Consider the following 24,826-nt stretch of genomic DNA (forward strand, 5'->3'; position numbering starts at 1 on the left):
TAACCTCCAGTTCACACCACAGCCACGTTCAAAAACCTGGTCAAACAGGGACAACTAGACCTGCCTTCCAGCTTCCATGGCAATACATCAACTGCCCACATTTTTAAACAATCCATAGCGTTGCAGTGTTCAAGCGACACTAGAGATGGAGACGGTGGAGGTGCAAATAAGACAATGGCTTTATTACAAGTGTGCGCACAGGGGACACAGCTCATGAAGAGACTGCCTCCCCGATCATAGTTCGTTTTACACACTTATACACTTTACAATTGTGTCAGTTACTTAGGTGTTCTGATTATCATATGACGACAAGCTATGCAGAACTATTACAGTAATTTGCATTTCTTCGTGAAACTAGACTAGTCTCCGGTTGAGGCATTTTACAGTGGTCACATCCTTTTGTGTTTTAAAACAGATTTCCACTCTATCCACTTACAGAAATCATTTCATTTAAAAGTTAAACGCATTTCCACTTTACATATATTACGGTGGTCATGTCCTCTTTGTGATTTTAAACAGCTCTCGCTTTTGAGTTAAATATGTCTCGACCCCTTTTGATGCCTACAGCCACATGTCACCCCCTTTCTATACAGTTGGCTAATAATTTCTGTATCTATATCTTCCTTCAATAGCATTAAGTATTTCTGATGTTTTCAAAATTTAAAAGAAAACTGAGGGTGAACAGATTGTTTAAAAAAGCTCGCTCAGTGGAACTATGATTGAAATTGTAAATGGAAGGGTAAATTGATGAATGCACTTTCTCCCAATGCAGAACCTCACCTGCCAGAAGCACATATCAGCAATTCTTTGTGTGCTCCCATATGTCTTTCGGTAAAGTACATTGGTATAAAATCACTAGTAGGGACATGGTCATATGGTTTCCTGTTTGGCGTTCCTGGCACTGTGGCTTTATGCCAAGAGTGGCATTTCTTAAAGTGTGCCATGAAGAATAAACATTGGTTAACTCTTAGCTTAAAAGTGTTGAAGATCTTCATGAAATGAACTTCAGACTCAAAATACTTGAAGCAAAGACAGCAGAACCAATTCCTGGCAAAATCCATTGGACATGTTTTGGTTATTTAAAAAAAAATATTGTATTTGTTCAGTTCCCTTTGATTTTTACATTGCACTTCAACCTTTTACTCAACCCCTCCAAAGTGAGTAGATGGACCTTTCAATTGATCTCTATCAGTGTCATTCTCTATCTGGCTGCATCATAGTGTTTGTGTTTGGCATGGACTGGTACTCTATCTGCTGCTTTTTCTGCCTCCCTAAGATTTTTCCAATGCAAAATGGTGCAGGAGTTAAGATCCTGCTTTTCAGTATTACTCATTGATATCCTAGAACATGAAGGGAAAGTTTTTTCTCCACCCTGAAACTGTCTGCTGTTATGCAGAGTAACTTGTAAAACACTGCATTATAAGGAAAGGTATTAGAAGAGTAGCTAATACCTTAATGGATGAAGTCCCTTCTATTTGGCTGGTCAGCTGTAAAATAGCTATTAGGGGCCAATGTGGAATTATATTCCTCTTTTGGCTTTACATCTAAATGCTGTTAAAGTTATGAGCAGGGCCAGCTTCAGACTGATTTATCTGCAGGAGTGACATCCACATGCAGGGCATCAACAACAACAACTTATAGTTATGTAGCACCTTTTAGCATTGCAAAACCCAAGATGCTTCAGAGAAACGTAATCAGACAAAAATTGATACCAAGCCAAAGATGATGATGATCTTGGGAGAGGTGCCTAAAAACTTGCTCAAAGAGTTATATTAAGTAGGGTATTGAAGGTAGAGAGAGCTATAAAGAGGCAGAGAGGTTCAGGAGAGAAATTCAGTGGTAAGGGACTCTGGCTAAAGGCAGGTCACTAATGTTGGGGTGAAATTAGTGAGGAATGCGTATATGATGAGATTTAGAAGAATAGAGTTCTCATAGGGTTTGTAGGGCTAGAAGTGGTTACAGAAGTGGGATGTGGCGATGCCATGTATGAATTTAAGCGTGAACATTTTAAATTTGAGGTATTAGTGAAGTTGGTACAGATCAGTGAGCATAGGAGGGATGGGTGAACAAGACTTGGTGCAGGTTAGTATATGGGCAGCAGAATTTTCATTGAGCTGGAGTTTGAAGAGGGTGAAAGTTTGAGGGTCAACCAGGAGGGCATTGGGAGCTGGAAGTCTTAGTCATGGGCAGGATGTGATGGCCGGAAACTTAGCTCTGGGTAAAATAGATGCCAAGCTTTCAAACATCTGGCTTACCTGAGACAGTGTGGGTCTGGAATTGGTGGTAAGAGAATGGAATTAGCGGTGGGCATGGGCAAAGACAATGGCATTGATCTTCCCAATGTTTAATTGGAGGAAATTGTAACATATCTAGCACTGGATGTCAGACAAACAGTTTAACAATGCAGAGGCATTGGATGTGGCGATGGGATCAACTTGGCTGTTATCAGTCTGCATGCAGAATCTGGTTGTATGTCCTCAGCTGATGTTGCTGAGAGCTGTGGATCAGTTGGTAGCACTCTCACTTCTGAGTCAGAAAGTTTATGGATTTTAACTCCGTTCCCAAGGCTTGAGCTCAAGGCTGACACTCTGGTGCAGTCCTGAAGGAGTACATAGTCTGAGGTGCTGGCTTTCAATGAGGCTATAAATTGAGGCCCTGTCTGTTGTTTCAGGTGGATGTGAAAGATCCCATGACACTATTTTCAAAGAAGCACAGGGGAATTATCCCCAGTGTCCCAGCCAATTTTATGCCCCAATCATTGTCAATTAAAACAGATTATCAGGTCACTATCATATTGGTGTTTGTGGGATCTTGCTGTGCATAAATTGGCTGCCCTGTTTCCTACATTACAACAGTGACTACACTTTAGAAGTGTTTCATTTGCTGTAAAGCACTTTGGGAGGCACTGTGGTCGTGAAAGGCACTATGTAAATACAAGTTTGTCCTTTTCTGCAGGGCAGCATGTGGAGTCAGCCATAGGCAGATGCTTAGGGAATTCGAGGTAATGGTGTGGGTTATGGGGTGGGGGAGGGGTGGTAGTGTGGGGAGAGAAGCCAATGCAGGAGAATCTCCCCCTGACTATGACTGAATTGATAAGACTGAAACCAAGCAAGGGCTGGTTGTTAGTTACGCAGCTTTTGTGTGTGTGCTGTTCTCTGAGTAGCTTTAGTTACGGGTCACCTTTTCTCCCAGCTAAAGAGCCCAGCCCTGCTCTGTATTGGATCTGCATCTTTCCTCCAAATCATATTGTTGTCAAGTCTTTTGATTCTCTCACTTCACCCCTTGAGTCCAACTCAGCTGGACAGCGAGGAGAGCTTTTGGAAGAGGATGGCATGGTTAACTGTGTCAAAGGCTAGAGGGGTTGAGAACAATAAAGAAGGACACTGCACCCCAGGCACAGCCACGAGGATGTCATTTGCAGTTTTGATTAGGACAAATGGATTCAACACTTTTCTATTTTCTGTAGGCTTCACTACTCTTAATTTTACTAAAGTCTCCAAGATTTTGGTGCAGCCCGGACACTACACTTCCATATTGCTGTGATTTTATTTATTTAAGCAGAATTTTTGCTTGGAAAAAGAAATCAGAACTTTGATTTACATGTTAATTTAGTAGTTCAAATTTCCATTTCAAGTGTGCCAGACTCATCTGAATCAGTTGGATATTAGCTCATTCTCTGTAATCTCTCGATATCCTTTGCTTTCACAGGTAGTAGGGTCCCTAAACAGAAAGGAATCCCTGTTTTAAAAAGGAAACTGCCCAGCAGTATCTTGTGCAAACTGTATGAGTGGATCTTCTCTTAACATACAAAGATTTGCTGTTATCCAATAGAATAGTTTATAATCTTAACATTAATTTTGTCCTAGGATTATTTGTGATGATTGATATAAATGGCATTTCAAAAGAAACACACAAGTACTTTCTTTAACAGATAGCTGCTTTGATGGTATTATTTTTGATTTTTCAGCCTTTTAACAGAAGCGTGATAAGGGGTGGACAACCTGTTACAAATGTGAGGTTTCATAAGATTGTTCGGTTTTGTGATTGTTAGGTTTTTGTCTCTTTAATTTAGGGTAAAATGGAGGAATGAAGGGGGATCATGTGATCTGTTCTGATTCTGCTGACAGCAAACCTTGGTGGCTGGGATGTTAAAGCTTAAAGGAGGGGCCCAGGTTGTTTTACTAGAATGATGATGCAAAGTGTTTTTATACCTGTAAACAATGCCCAAAGCTTCTGTGCTGACAGTGGATAGACTGTTAGTCTCCAGAATCCCAGGAATTTGTTAGAAATGTTGGGTTTTGTAAACGGTTATACTTTAATCTCAAATCTCTGTGGTTCACCATGTAAGAATGAGGGTGGGAGCTCATGCTCGGATTGAAGAGTGTCAATTTAAACAAGACCAGGAGGTTTGTCTAGCATTGGCTAGAGGGAGGAATCTCCAGGGTATCACTTGCTGTGGAAGCCAGTTTGGGGATTATAAATTACCAGGCTGGAAAAGGAAAAGAAGGCAAGAAAGCCCTCAGGAGTTAAAAATCACTTTGGACTGGTACTGGGAGAATTGTGCGCCTACTTAAGAGATAGAATAAAGTATAACCATGGAGGGATTTTTTAATAATGTTAAAGTGTTAATGAGGACATGTTTCTGTAGTTTAGAGTGTAAGTTGCCTACAAAATAGTGTTTAGTTAATGTTGCTTTTAGTTTGTTTACAGTAAAAGTCTTAAAACTTGAAATCTTGTCGGATGAGCTTTTCACTCAGTCGCTGGAAGTTCGAATATCTTTTTAAAAGTTATCGGTCTTTACAGAGATTGTACCAATCTAACTTGCTCTCTGGAGGTGGGTTGGTGACTAAAATCTTTTAAGCGGGAGGCACACGGCATCCTTAACTTGAGATTGTATTTTTAAAACCTGCAGGCCAGATTTCCAGAGCTTGGAAATACTGGCAAATGAAAGGAGGTGAGAAGGACTGGATCTACGAGAGGGGTGTCTTTATTATACTGCTAGTGCTATACCGCTAGGGCCAGGAGGAGCAGGACCATTGGTCTACTAAGCTTGCCTTTTAAACACCCTGTAATGGGACCCCACCACACGCCCCGCCATTCAGTGGTGCCATTCATGCCCTGAGGTGTTCGGCGACTCCCTCTCCCACCCCCTCCTGTGATATCCAACTTGCCTCACTACCCAATCCCCTTTTTCTGGCTGCCATGTCCCATGTATGTTTTTTAAATTTTCTCACTTTACCTTCTTTTATTTCCTGCCAATATCACTTCTGCTGTCCATCTGAGCACATCACATGCAATTCTATTTCTTGCATGTGTTGTTTTTCACTTCTTCCCCCTCTCAATATTCTGTTCCTTTTTATGTGTTGATCATCTGTAATATCTTCCAGTCTTCATAACGGGTGTAAGACCTGAATCATCAATTTCTGATTCTCTACAGATGCTGTCTGACCTGCTGAATATTTTCTGTATTTATTTCCCTCAAATTCATCTGATTGTGTAGATGTGGAATGGAACACTTTCCCATTTTAGACATCCATTGACAGAATTAGCTGTTCCCAGTTTCAGCATAATACAGTCAGGTACGGACTTGAAGTTCTTTTTTAAATTTGCTGCAACAATGTGCTTCAGCCCATCCCGAGCACCCCATGCAGCACCAGTCTGGCACTATCACCTCCCACATCCTCCCCCCCCATCCCATGTTAGTCATTAGGCCTGCCAAGAAATGCTGTTGACCTAGATTGAGACTATTCAGACTGGTTTCACACTGGGACCCATGCTGAGAGACAAAATTAATCTAAACTAGATTTGAACTCAGGTAATAAGAAGTGAAAGGCCAGTGTCTAACCTACTGTGCCATCCAGTTGCCAGATTTTTTTTTATATGTTATTAATGTTTCAATTTCTATGTGCTGGATCTGCAGGAAGGCAGTTAAAGAAATGTTAATGCAGAGGCCTCCTAAAGGTTACATTATGATTTTAACATTACTTGATCTCACTGGGATGTTCTTTCACAATATGTTCTAAAGAATTGCCTCATGTATAGTGGGACTTTGACCCGTCATGTGCCATCTACAGCAATTTTGTTTTTGCCTTTTTTATTTTCATATTTTTCAGAACAATACAATTCTATTACTTATTCCTTTTCTGGCCTCTTCACAGCAGACCAATATAGGGTCTTTTGCTGATTTTTGCTGTGACTCCAAAACCAGAAGGTTATTTACTGGAGATTTCTGCTAAACAAATTTCTCCAAGTCTCTTGTTTTAAAAACAAGTACTTATTTCATCTTTCAGAAAATATAAAACGTACTTAAAGTTTTACTTTTACCTCCTGTGGAGACTAATGACTTGCTTTCTCCTCCCTCCTCATCCATTCCACGATGTTTAATGAGAATGGCCAGTCTCCTTATGTGACTTCATTAATTTTAATGGAAGTTGGCATGTCAGCCTGGCATTGGAGCATCACAGTCACAAACCAGGAGTGAAGAGGTGTAAATCTGTGTATTTAAATGAGCCATTCATTGATCAACTTCCAGCATCATCAGTGGGTGGTGGGTGGGGGAATGCCTGCAAAGACTGGTGGCTCTAACATGCTACCAACTAAGGATACAATTTGTGGTTGCTGTTAATGGCAAATAGAATATATGGAAGTTTTAAATAAAGCATGTAGGAGAAAAGCACTGGCTTCTACCTCAAGAAATGTTTCGATTTGATCTTTTGGTCTTGTTTTTAAAACAGAATGTCAGAACAATGATCGAGGGCCGAGGTTTAATGTGTTTTAAGCTTTTGTCTATTATTTTAATAAAGTGATTAGCTTTTCTCATCAGCATTTGTATCTGCTAAGTAAAAAAATACCTACAGATACATTATGAGCACTGTGAGCAATTTAAAAAGTTAATTCCTAGTTTCACACTGGCATGGAGCAACCCCCAATGGGGGCTCTGTGAAAATGGTCAGGGGCAGGAGGAAACTTAAGTGGAAGACGGGGAAGAAGGATTGAGGAAAAAGGAAACAATGAAGAAGAGAAGGGGGCAGGAATAGATAAAATGGTGAATAAGATGAAGGGCAACAATGAGATATGGTAAAGACGGGGAAGAGAGGAAGAGGGAAACAGGTGGGAGGGAATTGTAACAGTTGAGGGGAGTGTAAGGGAGAAATAATGTTGTATTATGCATAAGCTGGTATTTACACAGGACTGTAGATTATATTAGGCCCAGGTTGGATATTCTGTCACAAACTTGCTTATTTATTGATTTGCAGATGTAAATGGTGAATATGTTTGTTTTATATTAGTGACTTGTCAATTTTTTTTACATGTCCTTTAGCTTGGGGAAAAGTTGGCATGTAAGCTGTTCTACAGTGTGACTGGATCTGAAAAATAACGTTCTAAAGCTCAGTAAATGTTTCACTTTCAGGGGCTCTGACTCCGTTATTAACTTTTTAAGCAGATGGGGAGAGCTGGTCATTTCAGTAATATAGAGAGAGAGATAACTTCTGATATTTTGGAATAAATAATCCAGGGTATTCACTAGACACCAGCTGAAAGACAAAGGATATGTGTAATGGGGTTTAGTACAGCCCTGAGTATCTTAATAGTTTGAATATTATAGTCCTATATAAAAAATCATTGCCCAGCGGAGACAAGAACAACTCAGCGTTCAAGGAATTGTTAACTTCTCAATAGGGAATCACCAACTCAGACCAGAATGAAAGGCAGACTTTGAATAAATCATGCTGACATATTATCAGACTAGGCATTCAATGATTGATAAACCCTGACAAGGTGGTGTTGATTTTCACTGAATGCAAGTATTATCATTCAATTAATAGAAGGAAGTAGAGTGAAAAACACTGACACAGTTTATTTGACTTTTCCACAAATAATATTTGTGAAGGGTTGACATGTGTGCTTGATTTGGGTGCACACAGCATGAAACAAAGACCAACAAAATCTCGCGTGAAATCCAAAAAAAACCGTTGCTCTATCAACTAAAAAGTAAAAAGCCAAAGCTTACTTTCAATTGTTGCTTGTCGTTATTATCCTCATCCTTTGTGTGATAAGATTCCATCATCAGTTTTCAACTTCTAAACACTTAATGGAATAAAGTAAATGAAGTAAAAATTCCTAGAAAGGAGAAAATATTTCAAGAATAAATTGTTCCAAAAACTTTGTTTATTCTTTCTTCTTGGCAAATGCTACAACGTTCCGTTTAAATTGAGCTGTGTACTTGTTATTCTTTCTGAAGGCATCTTGATAGATTATGTGGTTCACCTGAATTTCAGGGGTATTTATACTAGTAACTGATAATAATTCATCTCAAATCGTGCCAGGCCAGTGAGGGTTGACAAATATTCCTATTTTAATTAGGGAACTAATCACCCCCAGATGGTATTGCTGGATGATTGAGGGGAGATTCCTGCTCGAATCAGTGGAGCGGAAATCTAAAGGTTCCCACATGCACTTTTAATGAATTGTTGTAATTACAACATGGTTTATCATTCATAATCTGATCACTTTAATAATTTGGATGAATAAAAACAAAATTTAAATGTATAAATGTTATAAGCACTTATTTACTCATTTTCAGTAGTATTTATACAATTGCAATGAGATCAAGTCATTAAAAGCATTAACTTAAGAGCATTTAAAAGAGACAAGGATGTGCTGCTATCTAACCTGGAAGCCAGAAGAATCTCTCCATCCCATGAATGAGATGAAATGCACTTCAACAATTTTATCATTCTAAACCATTTTAAATATCTCCAGGATTATCCTTTGGTTCTGAAATGTTTGGGCCCTGATCCCTTAAACATGAAGATGGACTTTTACATGAGGGATATGAAAACTGATCAACTTTTAAGGCAATAAATCATGGGTTGACTTTTATGTAAGATTGTCTTTTACTCAGGTATACACAGTAATAAGAATTCTGCCACTGACGCGTGCAGGGATAGTAGCAGTGTGGCAATGTTAGTGGATTAGTAGGCCACAGGCCCAGAATAACACTCCAAGAATTGAATTCAAATCACACCACGGCAGCTAGGAAAATTTAAATTCAATTAATTAATAAATCTGGAATAAAAAGATAGTCTTGGTAATGGTGCTCACTGGTTTGTAATGAAACCCCATTTGGTTCACTTATGTCATTAAGGGAAGGAAATCCTTACCCTGTCTGGCGTGTATGTAATCCCAGACCCACAGCAATGGCTTTTAACTTTTGACTTTTAACTGTGTTCTGAAATTGCCATGCCAGCCCCATGCAGTTATATCAAACTGCTACAGAAAAGTCAAATAATGATAAAATCAGCAGGACCACAGGTTTCAACCTAGGGACTGGAAACGGCAAAAGGCACAACCAGCCCAGCTGACCCTGGAAAACGCTCCTCATTAACATCTGAAATTTTGTGCTAAAGTTGGGAGAGCTGTCCCACAGACTAGTCAAACCTGACATATACTAATGGAATCATACCTTGCAGCCAACGTTCCACACTCCTCCATCACCATCTTTGAATATGACCTGTCTCACCAGCAGGATGACCCACCAAAAGTGGCGGCAGCACAGTCATATTCAGTTGGGTGGAAGTAGACCTGGGATTCGACTATGGAACCCATGGAAGTCTCATGGCATCAGGTCAAACATGGGCAAGAAAACCTGCTGATTACCACCTAGCGTCCTCCCCACACCCCCCAGCTAATGAATCAGCACTCTTCTATGCTGAATACCAGTTGAAAGAAACACTAACAGTAACAAAGTCACAGAATGTTCTCTGGGTGGGGAACTTTACTGTCCATCTCCAAGAAACGACAAACCAAACTAGCAACAATACTATGGAGGAGGATTTCCTGGAGTACGAACGTGATAGTTTTTTAGATCAATACGTTGGAGAACCAACTGGAGAGCAGGCTATCCTAGACCAGGTATTGTGCAATGAGAAAGGATTAATTAACAATCTTGTTTTGCGGTGTCCCTTAGGGAATAGCGACCATAAAATGATAGAATTGTTCATTAAGATGGAGAGTGAAGAAGATGAATCCGAAACAAGGGTCTTGAATCTAAATAAAGGGAACCATGAGGGTATGAGGCCCGAGTTGGCAATGATGGATTAGGGAACCTTACTAAAAGGGTTGATGGTGGATCGGCAATGTCTAATATTTAAGGAACATATGCATGAATTACAACAATTATTCATTCCTGTCTGACGCAAAAATAAAATAGGAAAGTTGGCTCAACCATGGATTACAAAAGAAATTAGGAATAGTATTAGATCCAAAGAGGAGACATGTAAAATTGCCAGAGAAAGCAGCAAGCCTGAGGATTGGGAGAAGTTTAGAATTCAGCAAAACTGGACAAAAAGATTGATCAAGAAGGAGAAAATGGAGTATGAGCGTAAACTTGCAGGGAACATAAAATCTGACTGTAAAAGCTTCTATAAAAATGTGAAGAGAAAAAGATTAGCAAAGACAAATATAGGTCCTTACAGTCAGAAACGGGGGAAATTATAATGGGGAACAAAGAAATGGCAGAAGAATTGAACACATATTTTGGCTCTGTCTTCACAAAAGAGGACACAAATAATTTCCCAGAAATTTTAGGGAACCAAGGGTCTAGTGAGAGGGAGGAATTGAAGAAAATCAGTATTAGTAAAAAAAATGGTGCCAGAGAAATTAATGGAGTTAAAGCCTGAAAAATCCCCAGGGCCTGGTAATCTACATCCCAGAGAACTAAAGGCAGTGGCCTTAGAAATATTGGATGCATTGGTGGTCATCTTCCAGAATTCTATGGACTCTGGAGCAGTTCCTGCAAATTGGAGGGTGGTAAATGTAACCCCACTACTTAAAAGAAGAGGGAGAGAAAAAGCAGGGTATTACAGACCAGTTAGCCTAATATCAGTAGTGGGAAAAATGCTAGGGTCTATTATAAAAGACGTGGTAACAGAACACTTAAAAAGCATTAACAGGATTAGACAAAGTCAGCATGGGTTTATGAAAGGGAAATCATGCTTAACTAATCTACTGGAGTTTTTTGAGGATATAGCTAGTAGAATAGATAAGGGAGAATCAGTGGATGTGGTGTATTTAGATTTCAAGAAGGCTTTTGATAAGGTCCCACATAAGAGGTTAGTGGGCAAAATTAAAGCACCTGGGATCAGGGGTAATATGCTAGCATGGACTGAGAATTGGTTGACAGACCAGCAACAGAGAGTGGGAATAAATGGGTCTTTTTCCGGAAGGCAGGCGGTGACTAGTGGTGTACCTTGGGCATCAGTGCTTGGGCCCCGGTTATTCACGATATATATAAATGACTTGGATGAGGAAACCAAATGCAATATTTCCAAGTTTGCTGACGACACAAAACCGGGTGGGGTTGTGAGGAGGATGCAAGGAAACTTCAGGCTGATTTAGACAAATTGTGTGTGTGGGCAAACACATGGCAGATGCAGTATGACGTGGATAAATGTGAAATTATATGCTTCGGTGTGAAAAACAGAAAGACAGAGTATTATTTAAATGGTGATATATTGGGAAATGTGGATGTACAAAGGGATCTGGGTGTCCTTATACATCAATCAATGAAAGTAAACATGCTGGTGCAGCAAGCAGTTAGGAAAGCAAATGGTATGTTGGCCTTCATTGTAAGAGGATTTGAGTTCAGAAGCAGGGATGTCTTACTGCAGTTATACAAGGCCTTGGTGAGACCACACCTAGAGCATTGCATGCAGTTTTGGGTCTCCCGACTGAAGAAAGGGTATACTTGCCATAGAGGGACTGCAGCGAAGGTTCACTAGGCTGATACCGGGGATGGCAGGATTGCTGTATGAGGAGAGATTGGTTCTACTAGTCCTGTATTCACTGGAGTTTAGAAGAATGAGAGGGGATCTGATTGAAACTTATAAAATTCTAACAGGGCTAGACTGACTAGATGCAGGGAGTATGTTTCCCTGGGTTGTAGAGTCTAGAACCAGGGACCACAGTTTCAGGATACGGGGCAGGCCATTTAGGACTGAGATAAGGAAACATTTCTTCACTCAGAGCATGGTCAACCTGTGGAATTCTCTACCACGGAAGGGTGTGGAGGCTGGGTCACTGAATATATTCAAGAAAGAAATTGATAATTTTTTGGATATTAGGGGCATCAAGGGGTACGGAGAGAAAGCGGGAATATTGCGTTGAGATAGAGGATCAGTCATGATCATATTGAATGGCGGAGCAGGCTCGAAGGGCTGAATGGCCTAATCTTGCTCCTAGTTTCTTTGTTTCTAGTAGCTCGGTAGCACTGCTACTGACTGAGCTGGCTGATCCTGAAGGACAAATCAGCCAGACTGGGTCTGCAACAGATGGTGAGGGAGTCAGCAAGAGGAAAAAACCTACTTGACATCATTCTCATCTGCTGCAGATGAATTTGTCCATGACAGTATCGGTAGGAGTGAACACTGCACAGTCCTAATGGAGATGGTTCTGTCTTTACATTGAGGACACAACTTGCACCATGTTGCGTGAGACCACCAGTGTGCTAATTGGAATAAATTCAGCACAGATTTAGCAGCACAAAGTTGAGCATCCATGAGGCACAGTGGGCTATCAGCAGCAGCAGAATTGTATTCAGCCACAATCTGCAACTTCATGGTCCTGCATTTCACTCACTGCAGTATGTGCTGTCGTGCAGAAAGACCTGTACAATGTTTAGGCTTGGACTGATAAGTGGCGAGTTACATTCATGCCAAGCAAGTACCAGGCAATGACAATCTCCAACAAGAGAGAATCTAACCATTTTTACTTGACGTTCAAAGGCATTACCATCGCTGAACCCCTCCAACATCCTGGGGGATATCATTGATCAGAATCTGAACTGAGCCAGACATATATATACCATAGCTACAAGAGCAGGTCAAAGTCTAGGAATTCTTTAGCGAGTAACTCATGTGCTGATTCCCCAAAGCTTGCCAACATCTCTACAAGACACAAATCAGGAGTGTGATGGAATACCCTCCACTTGCCTGAATGAGCGTAGCTGCAAAAACATTTAAGCTCAACAGCATCTGGGCAAAGCAGTCCACTTGATCTGCACTCCATCCACCACCTTAAACATTCACTCAATCCATCAGTAGCGCACAGTGGCAGAAGTGTTTACCATCTACAGCAATGCAATAACTCACCTTGGCTCCTTCAGCAGCACCTTCCAAACCCACGACTTCTACCACCTAGAAGACAAGGGCAGCAGATGCATGAGAACACCAATATCTGCATATCCCCCCCCCCGCCCCACAAATCATCCTGAATTGGAAATATATTGCCGCTGCTAAGCTATTGCTGGGTCAAAATTTGGAATTCCCTCCCCAGGTGCACTATGGGGGTATCTACACCACAGTGCAAGAAGGCAGCTCACCACCTTCTCGAGGTCACTTAGGGATGGGCAATAAATGCTGGCTTTGCCTGTGGTGCTCACATTCTATAAACAAGAAAAAATAGAGGTTTACTAAACAGACACCCGGAATGCAAAACTGGGGATTTTTTTTTTTATGTAGTGAATAGAAGGTTAAGAAAAGATGATGTAGAGCTGTTTAAAATTGAGAGGTTTTGATAATGTAAATATGGAAATATTGTTTCTAGTGATCAATGAATCCATAACTAGGGGGCATAAATTTAAGATATCACCAAAAGAATCAAGGGAGAAGTTGAAAGAAAAGATTGACGGACAATTGTCAGCACAGAATGACATTTCAGAACAGATGATGAAAGTAGAATCACATTGTTTTTGAAATGAGAAGCGGATAAATACTTGAAAATTTGAAGGAATAGTGGCATTGAACTAAGTGGTTAACTCTTTCAGAGAGCAGCCACAGTTTAATGGGTTGAAAGGCCTCTTGTGATAGAACATTCTAGGCTCTGAAACATTGTTTATTGAGGAGGTGTACCTAAGCTTGTTACTGCAAAACGATTCACTTAGAAAATAGGCAGTAAACTGGGCAAGATGTAACAGGGAATTACTATTGCAGAAAGAGAGCAGATGTTCGCTCATGGGTTTTACGAACAATGTTGGATAAGTAACAGGCACATATAAATAATGATTAGGGCAGCAGACTATGTTAACAGAAAGAGAAAGAAATGGTAGTGTTCTGAATACGATTTAGTTATGTTTAGAGAAAGACTGAAATGATTCGGCATGTGTGTTAAGAAAAATTTGCTGAGCTAAATAATGGATCAAGTTAGTTTTAGGTACGTGTAATGAATGTTTGAACCAGAAGCTGCAGAGATTGTGATAAAATACACATCGGCCGGATGGGATGGCGTATTGATTTATGGCTTGAGAATTTAAGTTTTTTTTGAGTGGTGAGATGGTGGAGGTGGAAGTGGTGTTGCCATCGTGTCTGCTTTTCGAACCAGAGTTGGAATGTTTCATTTGTGAAACTTTGTTGGTAGACCAAGGGCTGAGGTGAGTTGCCAGTGTGATGAGGTTGCCAGTGTGATGAAGTTTTACTGATCAATTATATTTCTTTAAGCAGAAAAGATGCTTCCACTGACTTTCTTTTTAAGCTTTAAATAGGGTAATCATAATCCTATGTCAATATTGGATTTTTTTTTCCAATTTTTGTAATTCTGTAAGTCTAAGAATAAGCACTGGTATTATTAAATACTTAAACGTTAAATATTGATTGTTTTCTAGAATCTGCAGTATGTATTGCTCAAATCATCAAATTTAATTTAGAAAAACAATATTATATTCTGAGAAAAAAATGGGTGCCCCTTGAGTGTATGTGATATTCCTCTCTTGATCTTCAGCCTCTATGACTTCACTCATGATCAAAAAGGTGCTTTTCCAGCTCCAATCCTGAGTTGGATCAGGATTTTTTTTTTTTTTAATTCATGGGATGTGGGCATCACTGGCTAGGCCAGCATTTATTGCCCATCCCTAAATGCCCTCAGATTTCCTTCCCTAAAGGACATTAGTGAACCAGATAGATTTTTACAACATGGTCATCATCAGACTTTTAATTCCAGATTTTTATTGGATTCAAATTTCACCACCTGCCGTGGTGGGTTTTGAACCCAGGTCCCCAGAACATTCCCCTGAGTCTCTGGAATACTAGTCCAGTGACAATACCACTATGCCATCATCGCCATCAAATTGTGGAAGACATGGGAATCAGCTTGAGTGGATTCGAAGAACTTTTACCTCAGCGTTAACAGGTTGTGTGGATTTGAGTTCCATACTTGATATCTAATCCCAGCAAAGCAGTACTTTTCTGGAGGTCTTGTGGCACATTGGGTAGCGCATTGCCTCTGAGTCAGAAGCACTGGCTCCAAGCCCCACTCCAGGATTTGATGGCAAAAGAAGGTATGTTCATAACGCAGCTCAAGCAGGTTGAGTATCAGCTTGTAAGTCCTTCCACCACACGCCAATGGCAGGCGTTAAGAGTGGGAGAGATTCCTGGTCATCTAGGTGCTAGAAAAGATTTGGAGCCTCTTCCATCAATAGTTATAGCTCCAGGTTACAACATGCTTGCAAAAGTGTATGTTGCCATAGCACCTTATACTCCTTAGGGTGGAAGGTTGTGGGAGGTAGACGAGTAGTGGCAGTTGGCTCAGCGGGTTGGACAGCTGGTGTGGATCAAATTGGTGCCAACAGCATAGAGTTCCAGCTGGGTTGGATTTGGGACCTGTCTCCTTGTTTTACCGATGGTGCAGTCATGGCAGTGTGGCCTAGTCCTGCCTTGGGGAAGAGAGCTCAAGAAGAAGAGTGCAGTACTGAGGGAGTGCTGTGATGTTGGAGGTGCAACTGTTGGGTGAAACATTAAGTAAAGACTCTTGTGAGCATGGTGGTATCCAAGAAGATACAGTCAAGTAAGTCTTTCTTAGCACTAAAAGCTAACCATGAATCTAGGAAGTCACGTCATTGCTGTGCATCAAGATTAAAAAACCTTTGAAAATGATTATCAAAATAATATAAACTTTTGCACACTTTGCTCCTAATTTTAGTAACCAACGTTAAATGAAACAAACTAGAATACAAATGCTTTGAAATTATTTACTTCTTTGCAGAACTTTTTTGAGGGTTAACCATAATTTTGTAAGATTATGGGAGGTTGGGGGTGGCTTAATTCTTTAGACTTTAAACCAACAAATAATTTTTAGTATGCTTTAGGTGGTGGATTGAGAAAAAAACTGTTCTTTGTATTCTGGTGGAAAAGATGGCAATTATAGATTTCCCATGAAACAATTGGCATGCAAGACCAAATTTTACATGCTCTGTGTCAAAGTATAATATGACTTGTAATTGTTGCGCTATGATGCAGGGAAAGGTGGAATGCAGTGGTCAAATTCCTTTCTTTTAATGCGTAAGCAAAATACCTATTTTGACCATTCCGGAACTCATCTGTCTAAAATTCAAAGTAGATTTTTTCATGTGTGTGTGGCGATCTAGCATTTCACAAAATCTCATGGATGTGGCTAAACTATTCCAGCTGTTTATCTGTGCAGTCAAAGTAGATGGGTGAATTGTTTTGCTAAAAGGTACATGGCGTCTTTAGTACTGGTACGTTATCTGCTGCTGAAACACCTGAGATTGTTACAACTTGATCTTCAATGCAGTATTTTTCAATAATACCTTGAACTTCCACTGACGACGATTTTCATATGTTTAATTTATGATCTCCGTCGAAACCTGTAACTTTAAAAAAAGATCCAAAATCCCACTTATCTATTGAAAAAAAGAAGCCACAAGATTCCATGGTTTAAAACAAAAGATTTTTTACTATACAAGAGTCAAACAAAGCAAACACTAAGTTCTAGCTTAGGTAACCTCTAAAACCCAGAATTGACATAAGTTAAACATGAATAAACAAGCAAATTGTGGTCGATTATAAATTACATACAAATAAGGTAGATCTTACAATATGGCTCAGCAGTTCACTCAGCATATATGTCATCAATCTCTGTCACAAAATCCTTCAAAACTCTGTTTTCCTCATGGAGAATTTTAGCTCCTCCTCATCTAGGATCTAACCTGATTCCCCAGCAGACAGCAATGCACAACCAAGTCAAGTTCCCTGAGCACAGTCTTCACCAAAAATGGCAGCCATCTGCAGAACCTCCTCTACTCTGCTTATGGAGATATGGATGACATAGATCCATCAATGTTATCTTCAAGTAACAGAAGCAGCTGCAGCAACTGTATATTTGCCGATTATCAGCTTCTGTTTATAGCCTCCTCCTTCACCCTGCCTGTTTTGCACCGCTGGGATCATCATCTGAGCTCAGATGACTCTGTCATTTTACATGGTTTCACCCAGTTATGGTCTCCCCAAAAGTTTTGGTTTCCAATCTCAGTTTCAGTCATAGTTTATCTGGAAACTGGAAGGTTCAGTTTCCTTTTTCGGTTTCCCTTTTCAATTACGGTCTGTCTGAAAAAAAAGTACAAACTTTGAAACCACAAATTCCATCACATAATGTACTGAGCAAATCCAAAAGCAAATCTATGTTGCAGTGTACAATACTGTACTATGTAAAACAACTTTCTAGAGCATCACTTTGAGTTACTACATTTTTTTTTTAAATTTCAAGAGATTCAGTGGGGCGAGAACACTTTGACATACATGGGCTAATATACTTTGTCAACTTACCCGATCTTAAAAGCACCAACAGTCTTATTCCCATCAGCAGTTAGTAAATTTGTTTTCTGTATGTTAAGTTCAAGCAAAATGTTATTTAAAGATACATGATGGTGAGACATATTAATTTAGAAAGTAACTTTTGGTAGACAATATAAAGAAAGGATGCAAAATTGAGATTAAAAAGTTGAATGTACTGCCATGGCTAACAAAGCAACTAGGTCCAAGTGGACTATTTCTGTTTCCATGTTCCTTATGACGATTCTAGTGACATTGGGATATGGTAGCATAGTCAAGTTATGTTATTGGACTAGTAATCTAGAAAAGGTTAGTTCAAACTCCATCATGTCAGTTTAAGAATTTGCATTCAGTTTAATAAATTTGGAAATAAAAAGCATGAAACTAGTAAAGTGATCATGAAGCTCTTTTGTTATCTTGTTATGTCCTATAAAGAAGGAAGTCTGCTGGATGGCCAATATGAGACTCCAAGCCTGCACCAATATTTTTGGCTTGTAATTGCCCTTTGTAGTGGTCTAGCAAGCCACTCAGTAGTTTCAAACCACTTGCCGTGGATCGGAAAGAAGGACAACAGCCATCTTCTCAGGACTGACAATAAATGCCGGCCTTGCCAGCAACTCCCATGTCCCAAGTGTGAATCACAAGAGTAATTTTTAAAAGATTGTTACAAATTCTAGGATTAGAATTAGAATTTCAAGGATTATATAGTACCTATAAACTAGGTATCAATCAAACCTTTCGAGGGTCTCTGTATCTCCCATCATGAGAGAAAATCAAAACTGGACACAATTTTCTGGAACAAGACCATAAGACCCAGGAGCAGAAGTAGGTTATTTGGCCCATCGAGTCTGCTGTGCCGTTCAATGAGATCATGGCTGATCTGATAATCTTCAATTTCACTTTCCTGCCTTTTCCCCATAACCTTTGATTCTCTTACTGATTAAAACTCTGTCTCTTTCAGCGTTGATTATACTTAATGACCCAGCCTCTACAGCCCTCTATGGTAAGGAATTCCACAGATTCACTACCCTCAGAGAAGAAATTCCTCCTCATCTCTGTCTTAAATGGGCGACCCCTTACTCTGAGATTATGCCCTCTGGTCCTAGACTCTCCCACATGGGAAAAAAGCCTCTCAGCATCTATCCTGCCAAGCCCCCTAAGAATCTTATATGGTTCAATAAGGTCGCCTCTCATTCTTTTAAACTCCAATGAGTACAGGCCCAACCTACTCAACCTCTCCTTATAAGAAAATCCCTTCATACCTGGGATCAACTGAGTGAACCTTCTCTGGACTGCTTTCAATGCTAGTATAATCTTTCCTTAGGTAAGGGGAACAAAACTGTTCACAGTATTCTAAGTGTGGCCTAACTAGTGCCTTGTATAGTTTTAGCAAGACTTCCCTATTTTTATACTCCATTCCCTTTGAAATAAAGGCCAACATTCAATTTGCCTTACCTATTATCTGCTGAACTTGTATGCTAGCTTTTTGTGATTCATGCACAAGGACTCCCAAATTCCTCTGTGCTGCAGCTTTCTGCAGTCTTTCTCCATTTAAATAATATTCAGCACCTCTATTATTCCTGCCAAAGTGCATAACCTCACATTTTCCCACATTATATTCCATCTGCCAAGTTTTTGCCCATTCACTTAACCTGTCTATATCCCTCTGTAGACTCTTTGCGTCATCCTCACCGAGATAAAAACAAAAAACTGCGGATGCTGGAAATCCAAAACAAAAACAGAAATACCTGGAAAAACTCAGCAGGTCTGGCAGCATCGGCAGAGAAGAACAAAGTTGACGTTTCGAGTCCTCATGACCCTTCAACAGAACTAAGTAAAAATAGGAGAGGGGTGAAATATAAGCTGGTTTAAGGTGTGGGGGGGGGAAATAAGTGTGGGGGTGGGGTGATTGTAGGTACAAGCAAGCAGTGATAGGAGCAGATAATCAAAAGATGTCTCAGACAAAAGAACAAAGTAGTGTTGAAGGTGGTGATATTATCTAAAAGAATGTGCTAATTAAGAATGGATGGCAGGACATGCAAGGTACAGATAGCTCTAGTGGGGGTGGGTGAAATAAGACTAAAAGGGCATAAAAGGTATAGATTTTAAAATAATGGAAATAGGTGGGAAAAGAAAAATCTAACTAAATTATTGGAAAAAACAAAAGGGAGGGGGAAGAAACGGAAAGGGGTGGGGGACGGAGGAGGGAGTTCAAAATCTAAAGTTGTTGAACTCAATATTCAGTCCGGAAGGCTGTAAAGTGCCTAGTCGGAAGATGAGGTGCTGTTCCTCCAGTTTGCATTGAGCTTCACTGGAACAATGCAGCAAGCCAAGGACAGACATGTGGGCAAGAGAGCAGGGTGGAGTGTTAAAATGGCAGGCGACAGGGAGGTCTGGGTCATTCTTGCGGACAGACCGAAGGTGTTCTGCAAAGCGGTCGCCCAGTCTGTGTTTGGTCTCTTCAATGTAGAGGAGACCGCATTGGGAGCAACGAATGCAGTAGACCAAGTTGGGGGAAGTGCAAGTGAAATGCTGCTTCACTTGAAAGGAGCGTTTGGGCCCTTGGACGGTGAGGAGAGATATTTTGCGTATGCATGGGGAGGTGCCGTAGGTGGGGTTTGAGGAGTAGGGGGTGATGGAGGTGTGGACCAGAGTGTCACGGAGGGAACAATCCCTACGGAATTCCGCCAGGGGGGTGAAGGGAAGATGTGTTTGGTGGTGGCATCATGCTGGAGTTGGCGGAAGTGGCGGAGGATGATCCTTTGAATGCGGAGGCTGGTGGGGTGATAAGTGAGGACAAGGGGGAACCCTATCATGTTTCTGGGAGGGAGGAGAAGGCGTGAGGGCAGATGCGCAGGAGATGGGCCAGACACAGTTGAGGGCCCTGTCAACAACCATGGGTGGAAAACCTCGGTTAAGGAAGAAGGAGGACATGTCAGAGGAACTGTTTTTGAAGGTAGCATCATCAGAACAGATGCAACGGAGGTGAAGGAACTGAGAGAATGGGATGGAGTCCTTAGAGGAAGCAGGGTATGAGGAGCTGTAGTCGAGGTAGCTGTGGGAGTTGGTAGGCTTGTAATGGATATTGGTGGACAGTCTATCACCAGAAATTGAGACAGAGAGGTCAAGGAAAGGAAGGGAAGTGTCAGAGATGGGAATGGATGGAGGGGTGGAGATTGGAAGCAAATTTAATAAATTTTTCCAGGTCCCGACAAGAGCATGAAGCAGCACTGAAGTAATCATCGATGTACCGGAGAAAGAGTTGTGGGAGGGGGCCAGGGGAAGGAAAAACAGGTAACTATAGGCCAGTTAGCTTAACATGTCATTGGGAAAATGTTAGTCTATTATAGCGGATGCAGTAGCAGAGCATTTAGAAATACATAATATAATCAAGCAGAGTCAGCATGGCTTCATGAGGGGGAATCATGCCTGACAAATTTCTTAGAATTCTTTGAGGAGGTAATAAGCAGGATATATAAAGGGAAACTAGCAGATGTAATATATTTGGATTTCTAAAATGCGTTCGATAAGAATGCAGCACATATGACTACTTAATAAGATAAGAGCCCGTGGTGTTGGGAGTAATATGTTAGCGTGGATAGAGGATTCACTAACTAATAGAAGACAGAGAGTTGGGATAAGGGGGGCATTTTCAGGATGGCAACCTATAACTAGTGGAGTGCCACAGGGATCAGGGCTGGGGCCACAATTATTTACAATATATGTTAATAACTTGGATGAGGGAAGTGAATGTACTATCGCCAAGTTTGCAGATGACACAAAAATAGGTGGGAAGGCAAGTGGTGAGGATGACACAAAACAAAAACAGAAATACCTGGAAAAATTCAGCAGGTCTGGCAGCATCGGTGGAGAAGAACAAAGTTTTGAATCCTCATGACCCTACAACAGAACTAAATAAAAATAGGAGAGGGGTGAAATATAAGCTGGTTTAAGGTGGGGGGAGGTGGGGTGGGGTAGTTGTAGGGACAAGCAAGCAGTGATAGGAGCAGATAATCAAAAGATGTCACAGACGAAAGAACAAAGAGGTGTTGAAGGTGGTGATATTATCTAAACAAATGTGCTAATTAAGAATGGATGGCAGGACAGGCAAGGTACAGATAGCTCTAGTGGGGGTGGGGTGAAATAAGACTAAAAGGGCATAAAAGGTATAGATTTAAAAATAATGGAAATAGGTGGGAAAAGAAAAATCTATCTAAATTATTGGAAAAAACCAAAAGGGAGGGGAAAGAAATGGAAAGGGGGTGGGGATGGAGGAAGGAGTTCAAGATCTAAAGTTGTTGAACTCAATATTCAGTCCGGAAGGCTGCAAAGTGCCTAGTCGGAAGATGAGGTGCTGTTCCTCCAGTATGCGTTGAGCTTCACTGGAACAATGCAGCAAGCCAAGGACAGACATGTGGGCAAGAGAGCAGGGTGGAGTGTTAAAATGGCAGGCGACAGGGAGGTCTGGGTCATTCTTGCGGACAGACCGAAGGTGTTCTGCAACCTCCTACCCAAAATCCACAAACAAGACTGTCCTGGCAGACCGATCGTGTCAGCCTGTTCCTTCCCCACGGAACTCATTTCTCGTTATCTTGACTCCCTTCTCTCTCCCCTTGTCCGGTCCCTCCCCACCTACATCCGTGATCTCTCTGACACCTTACGTCACGTAAACGATTTCCAGTTCCCTGGCCCCAACCGCTTCCTCTTCACCATGGACGTCCAATCCCTCTTCACCTCCATCCCCCACCAGGATGGTCTGAGGGCTCTCAGCTTCTTCCTCGAACAGAGGCCCGAACAATCCCCATCCACCACTACTCTCCTCCGTCTGGCTGAACTTGTTCTCACACTGAAGAATTTCTCCTTCAACTCCTCTCACTTCCTCCAAATAAAAGGTGTGGCTATGGGTACCCGCATGGGCCCCAGCTATGCCTGTCTCTTTATCGGGTATGTGGAACATTCCTTGTTCCAGCCCTACTCTGGCCCCCTCCCACAACTCTTTCTCCGGTACATCGATGATTATTTCTCCAGCCTCATTCTCTAATTAGCCAATGTTCACTTTGGCCTCTCTCTTCCTTTGTATATATTTAAAGAAGCTGTTACTGTCCCTTTTTATTTACTTGCTTGTTTACCCTCAAAGCTTATTTTCTCCCTCTTTATTTTTTTTGGTCATCTTTTGTTGGTTTTTAAAACTTTCCCAATCCTCTGGCTGTCATCTAATTTTTGCCACATTGTATGTTTTTTCTTTCAATTTGATACTATCCTTAACTTCCTTGGTTAACCATGGTTAGTTTATCCTCTTCCTAGAATCCTCCTTCTACTTGAGTGTGACTTACAATAGAGTGCCATAGTTGAGCACTTCAGGGAGTTAAGCAGAAAAAGGAAAAGAGGTGTTTGGTTGCCTTTGCCTATACTTTTTCAGTGACCAGGAATTGATTCTTGCTCTGCTACAGGAGAAAAAGCTGGTTAATTGGTGAGTATCTGGTTAATGATTAAGGTTTATTCTATTCCTAAGGCTCAAAATATTGAGTGAGAGGTGAACAGGTGAGGATAAAAGGTGCAGACTGAGAGACCTGCCTGCACTGAGACCAGAGGCGGAGTGACATTATGAGCCACAACTTGATGCGAATGCATGGAAAGCAGCTGCTTGGTGAGCAGAATTGGTGAATATAACTAGTCTTTAAAGTAAAAGTAAGGTCTTTAGTTTGTGTTTAGGTCTCTAGTCTTTTTTTCTCTTCTTAAAAATAGCTTAAGTATAAGATCAATACTGGTGTAAAAAATAAGACAATAAAGTGTAAAGACCAGGGATACTAGAATAATTAATTAATTAATTAAATTAAATATGATAGTGATGGCAGGACAGGTGATGTGTTGCTGCTGCAGCATATTGGGGCTGCTGGACACCAAGGTGATCCAGAGTGAACACATCTGTAGTAAGTATTTGCAGCTCGAGGAACTTTGGATTCGAGTTGAGGAGCTGGAGGCTGAGCTGCAGACCTTGCGCCACAGCAGGGAGGGGGAAAGTTACCTGGATACTTCACTCCAGGAGGCAGTCACACCCCTCAGATTAGGTAATTCAAATTTGGTCTATGATCAGGGACAGAAGGGTGTGACTGCAGGTGAAGCAGGTATGGGGACCCAGGGCATAGCGTTCGAGCAGCCTTGGCCCCTGCAATTGTCCAACAGTTATGAAGTTTTTGCAAGCTGCGTCAATGAGAGCTACAGGGAGGATGAGCGAACTGACCACAGCACCGTGATAAAGGGAGCCATTCAAGTGGGGGGTAGGAAATGGGAAAGTAGTAGTGCTAGGGGACAGTATAATTAGGGGGATAGGTACTGTCCTCTGCAGCTGTGAGCATGAGCCCTGAAGGCTCTGTTGCCTGCTCGGTGCTAAGGTTAAAGACATCTCCTCAGGGTTGGAGAGGAACTTGGAAAGGGAGGCGAGGGATCCAGTTATCGTCATCCACATTGGTATCAACAACATTGATAGGACTAGAAAAGAGGTTCTGCTGAAAGAATTTGAATAGTTAGGAGTTAAATTAAAACATAGAACCTTCAAGGTAATAATCTCAGGATTACTACCTGAGCCATGGGCAAACTGGCATAGGGTAAATAAAGTCGAGTTAAATGTGTGGTCAAAGATTGGTGTGGGGGGAATTGATTTCAGTTCACGGGGTACTGGCAGCAGTACTGGGGTAGAAGGGAGCTGTTCTGGTGGGACAGCCTTCACTTGAACCCTGCTGGGACCAGTGACCTGGCAAATTGAATAACTAGAGCTACAGAGAGGACTTTAAACTAAATAGAGGGGAGGGAGGGTTCTAGAGAAGGGATACATAGGCTTAAAAAGCAAAAGTACGTGGCAGCCTTGCAGGGCAGTTATTTAAGTAATGATACCCGGAGTATGACAGGAAGGGACAGAGTGTACAAATATAAAAAACAGCAGCATATAGGGTCAAAAGGGGGAAAAAATGCTAAAAAGGCAAAAATAATGACTCTTTACTTAAATGCATGTAGTATTTGGAACAAAATAAATGAACTAACAGCACAAATAGAGGTTAATGGGTATGATCTTATAGCCATTACGGAGACATGGTTACAAGGAGATCAAAACTGGGAACTAACTATTCCGGGGTATGTGACTTTTCAGAAGGACAGGCAGGAAGGAAAGGATGGTGGGGTAGCTTTGTTGGTATGAGATGGAATAAGTA

The 24,826-nt window shown here is 41.1% G+C and overlaps 1 protein-coding gene across 1 annotated transcript in view; it reads left to right on the forward strand.

Moving 5' to 3' along the window:
• The window catches only part of LOC121286885 (peroxidasin homolog), a 231,380-nt gene that overhangs the window by 102,202 nt on the left and 104,352 nt on the right, over positions 1–24,826 (forward strand). The window lies entirely within an intron of this gene.

Source organism: Carcharodon carcharias, chromosome 14 (assembly GCF_017639515.1).
Source record: "Carcharodon carcharias isolate sCarCar2 chromosome 14, sCarCar2.pri, whole genome shotgun sequence".
Taxonomy (NCBI): Eukaryota; Metazoa; Chordata; class Chondrichthyes; order Lamniformes; family Lamnidae; genus Carcharodon; species Carcharodon carcharias.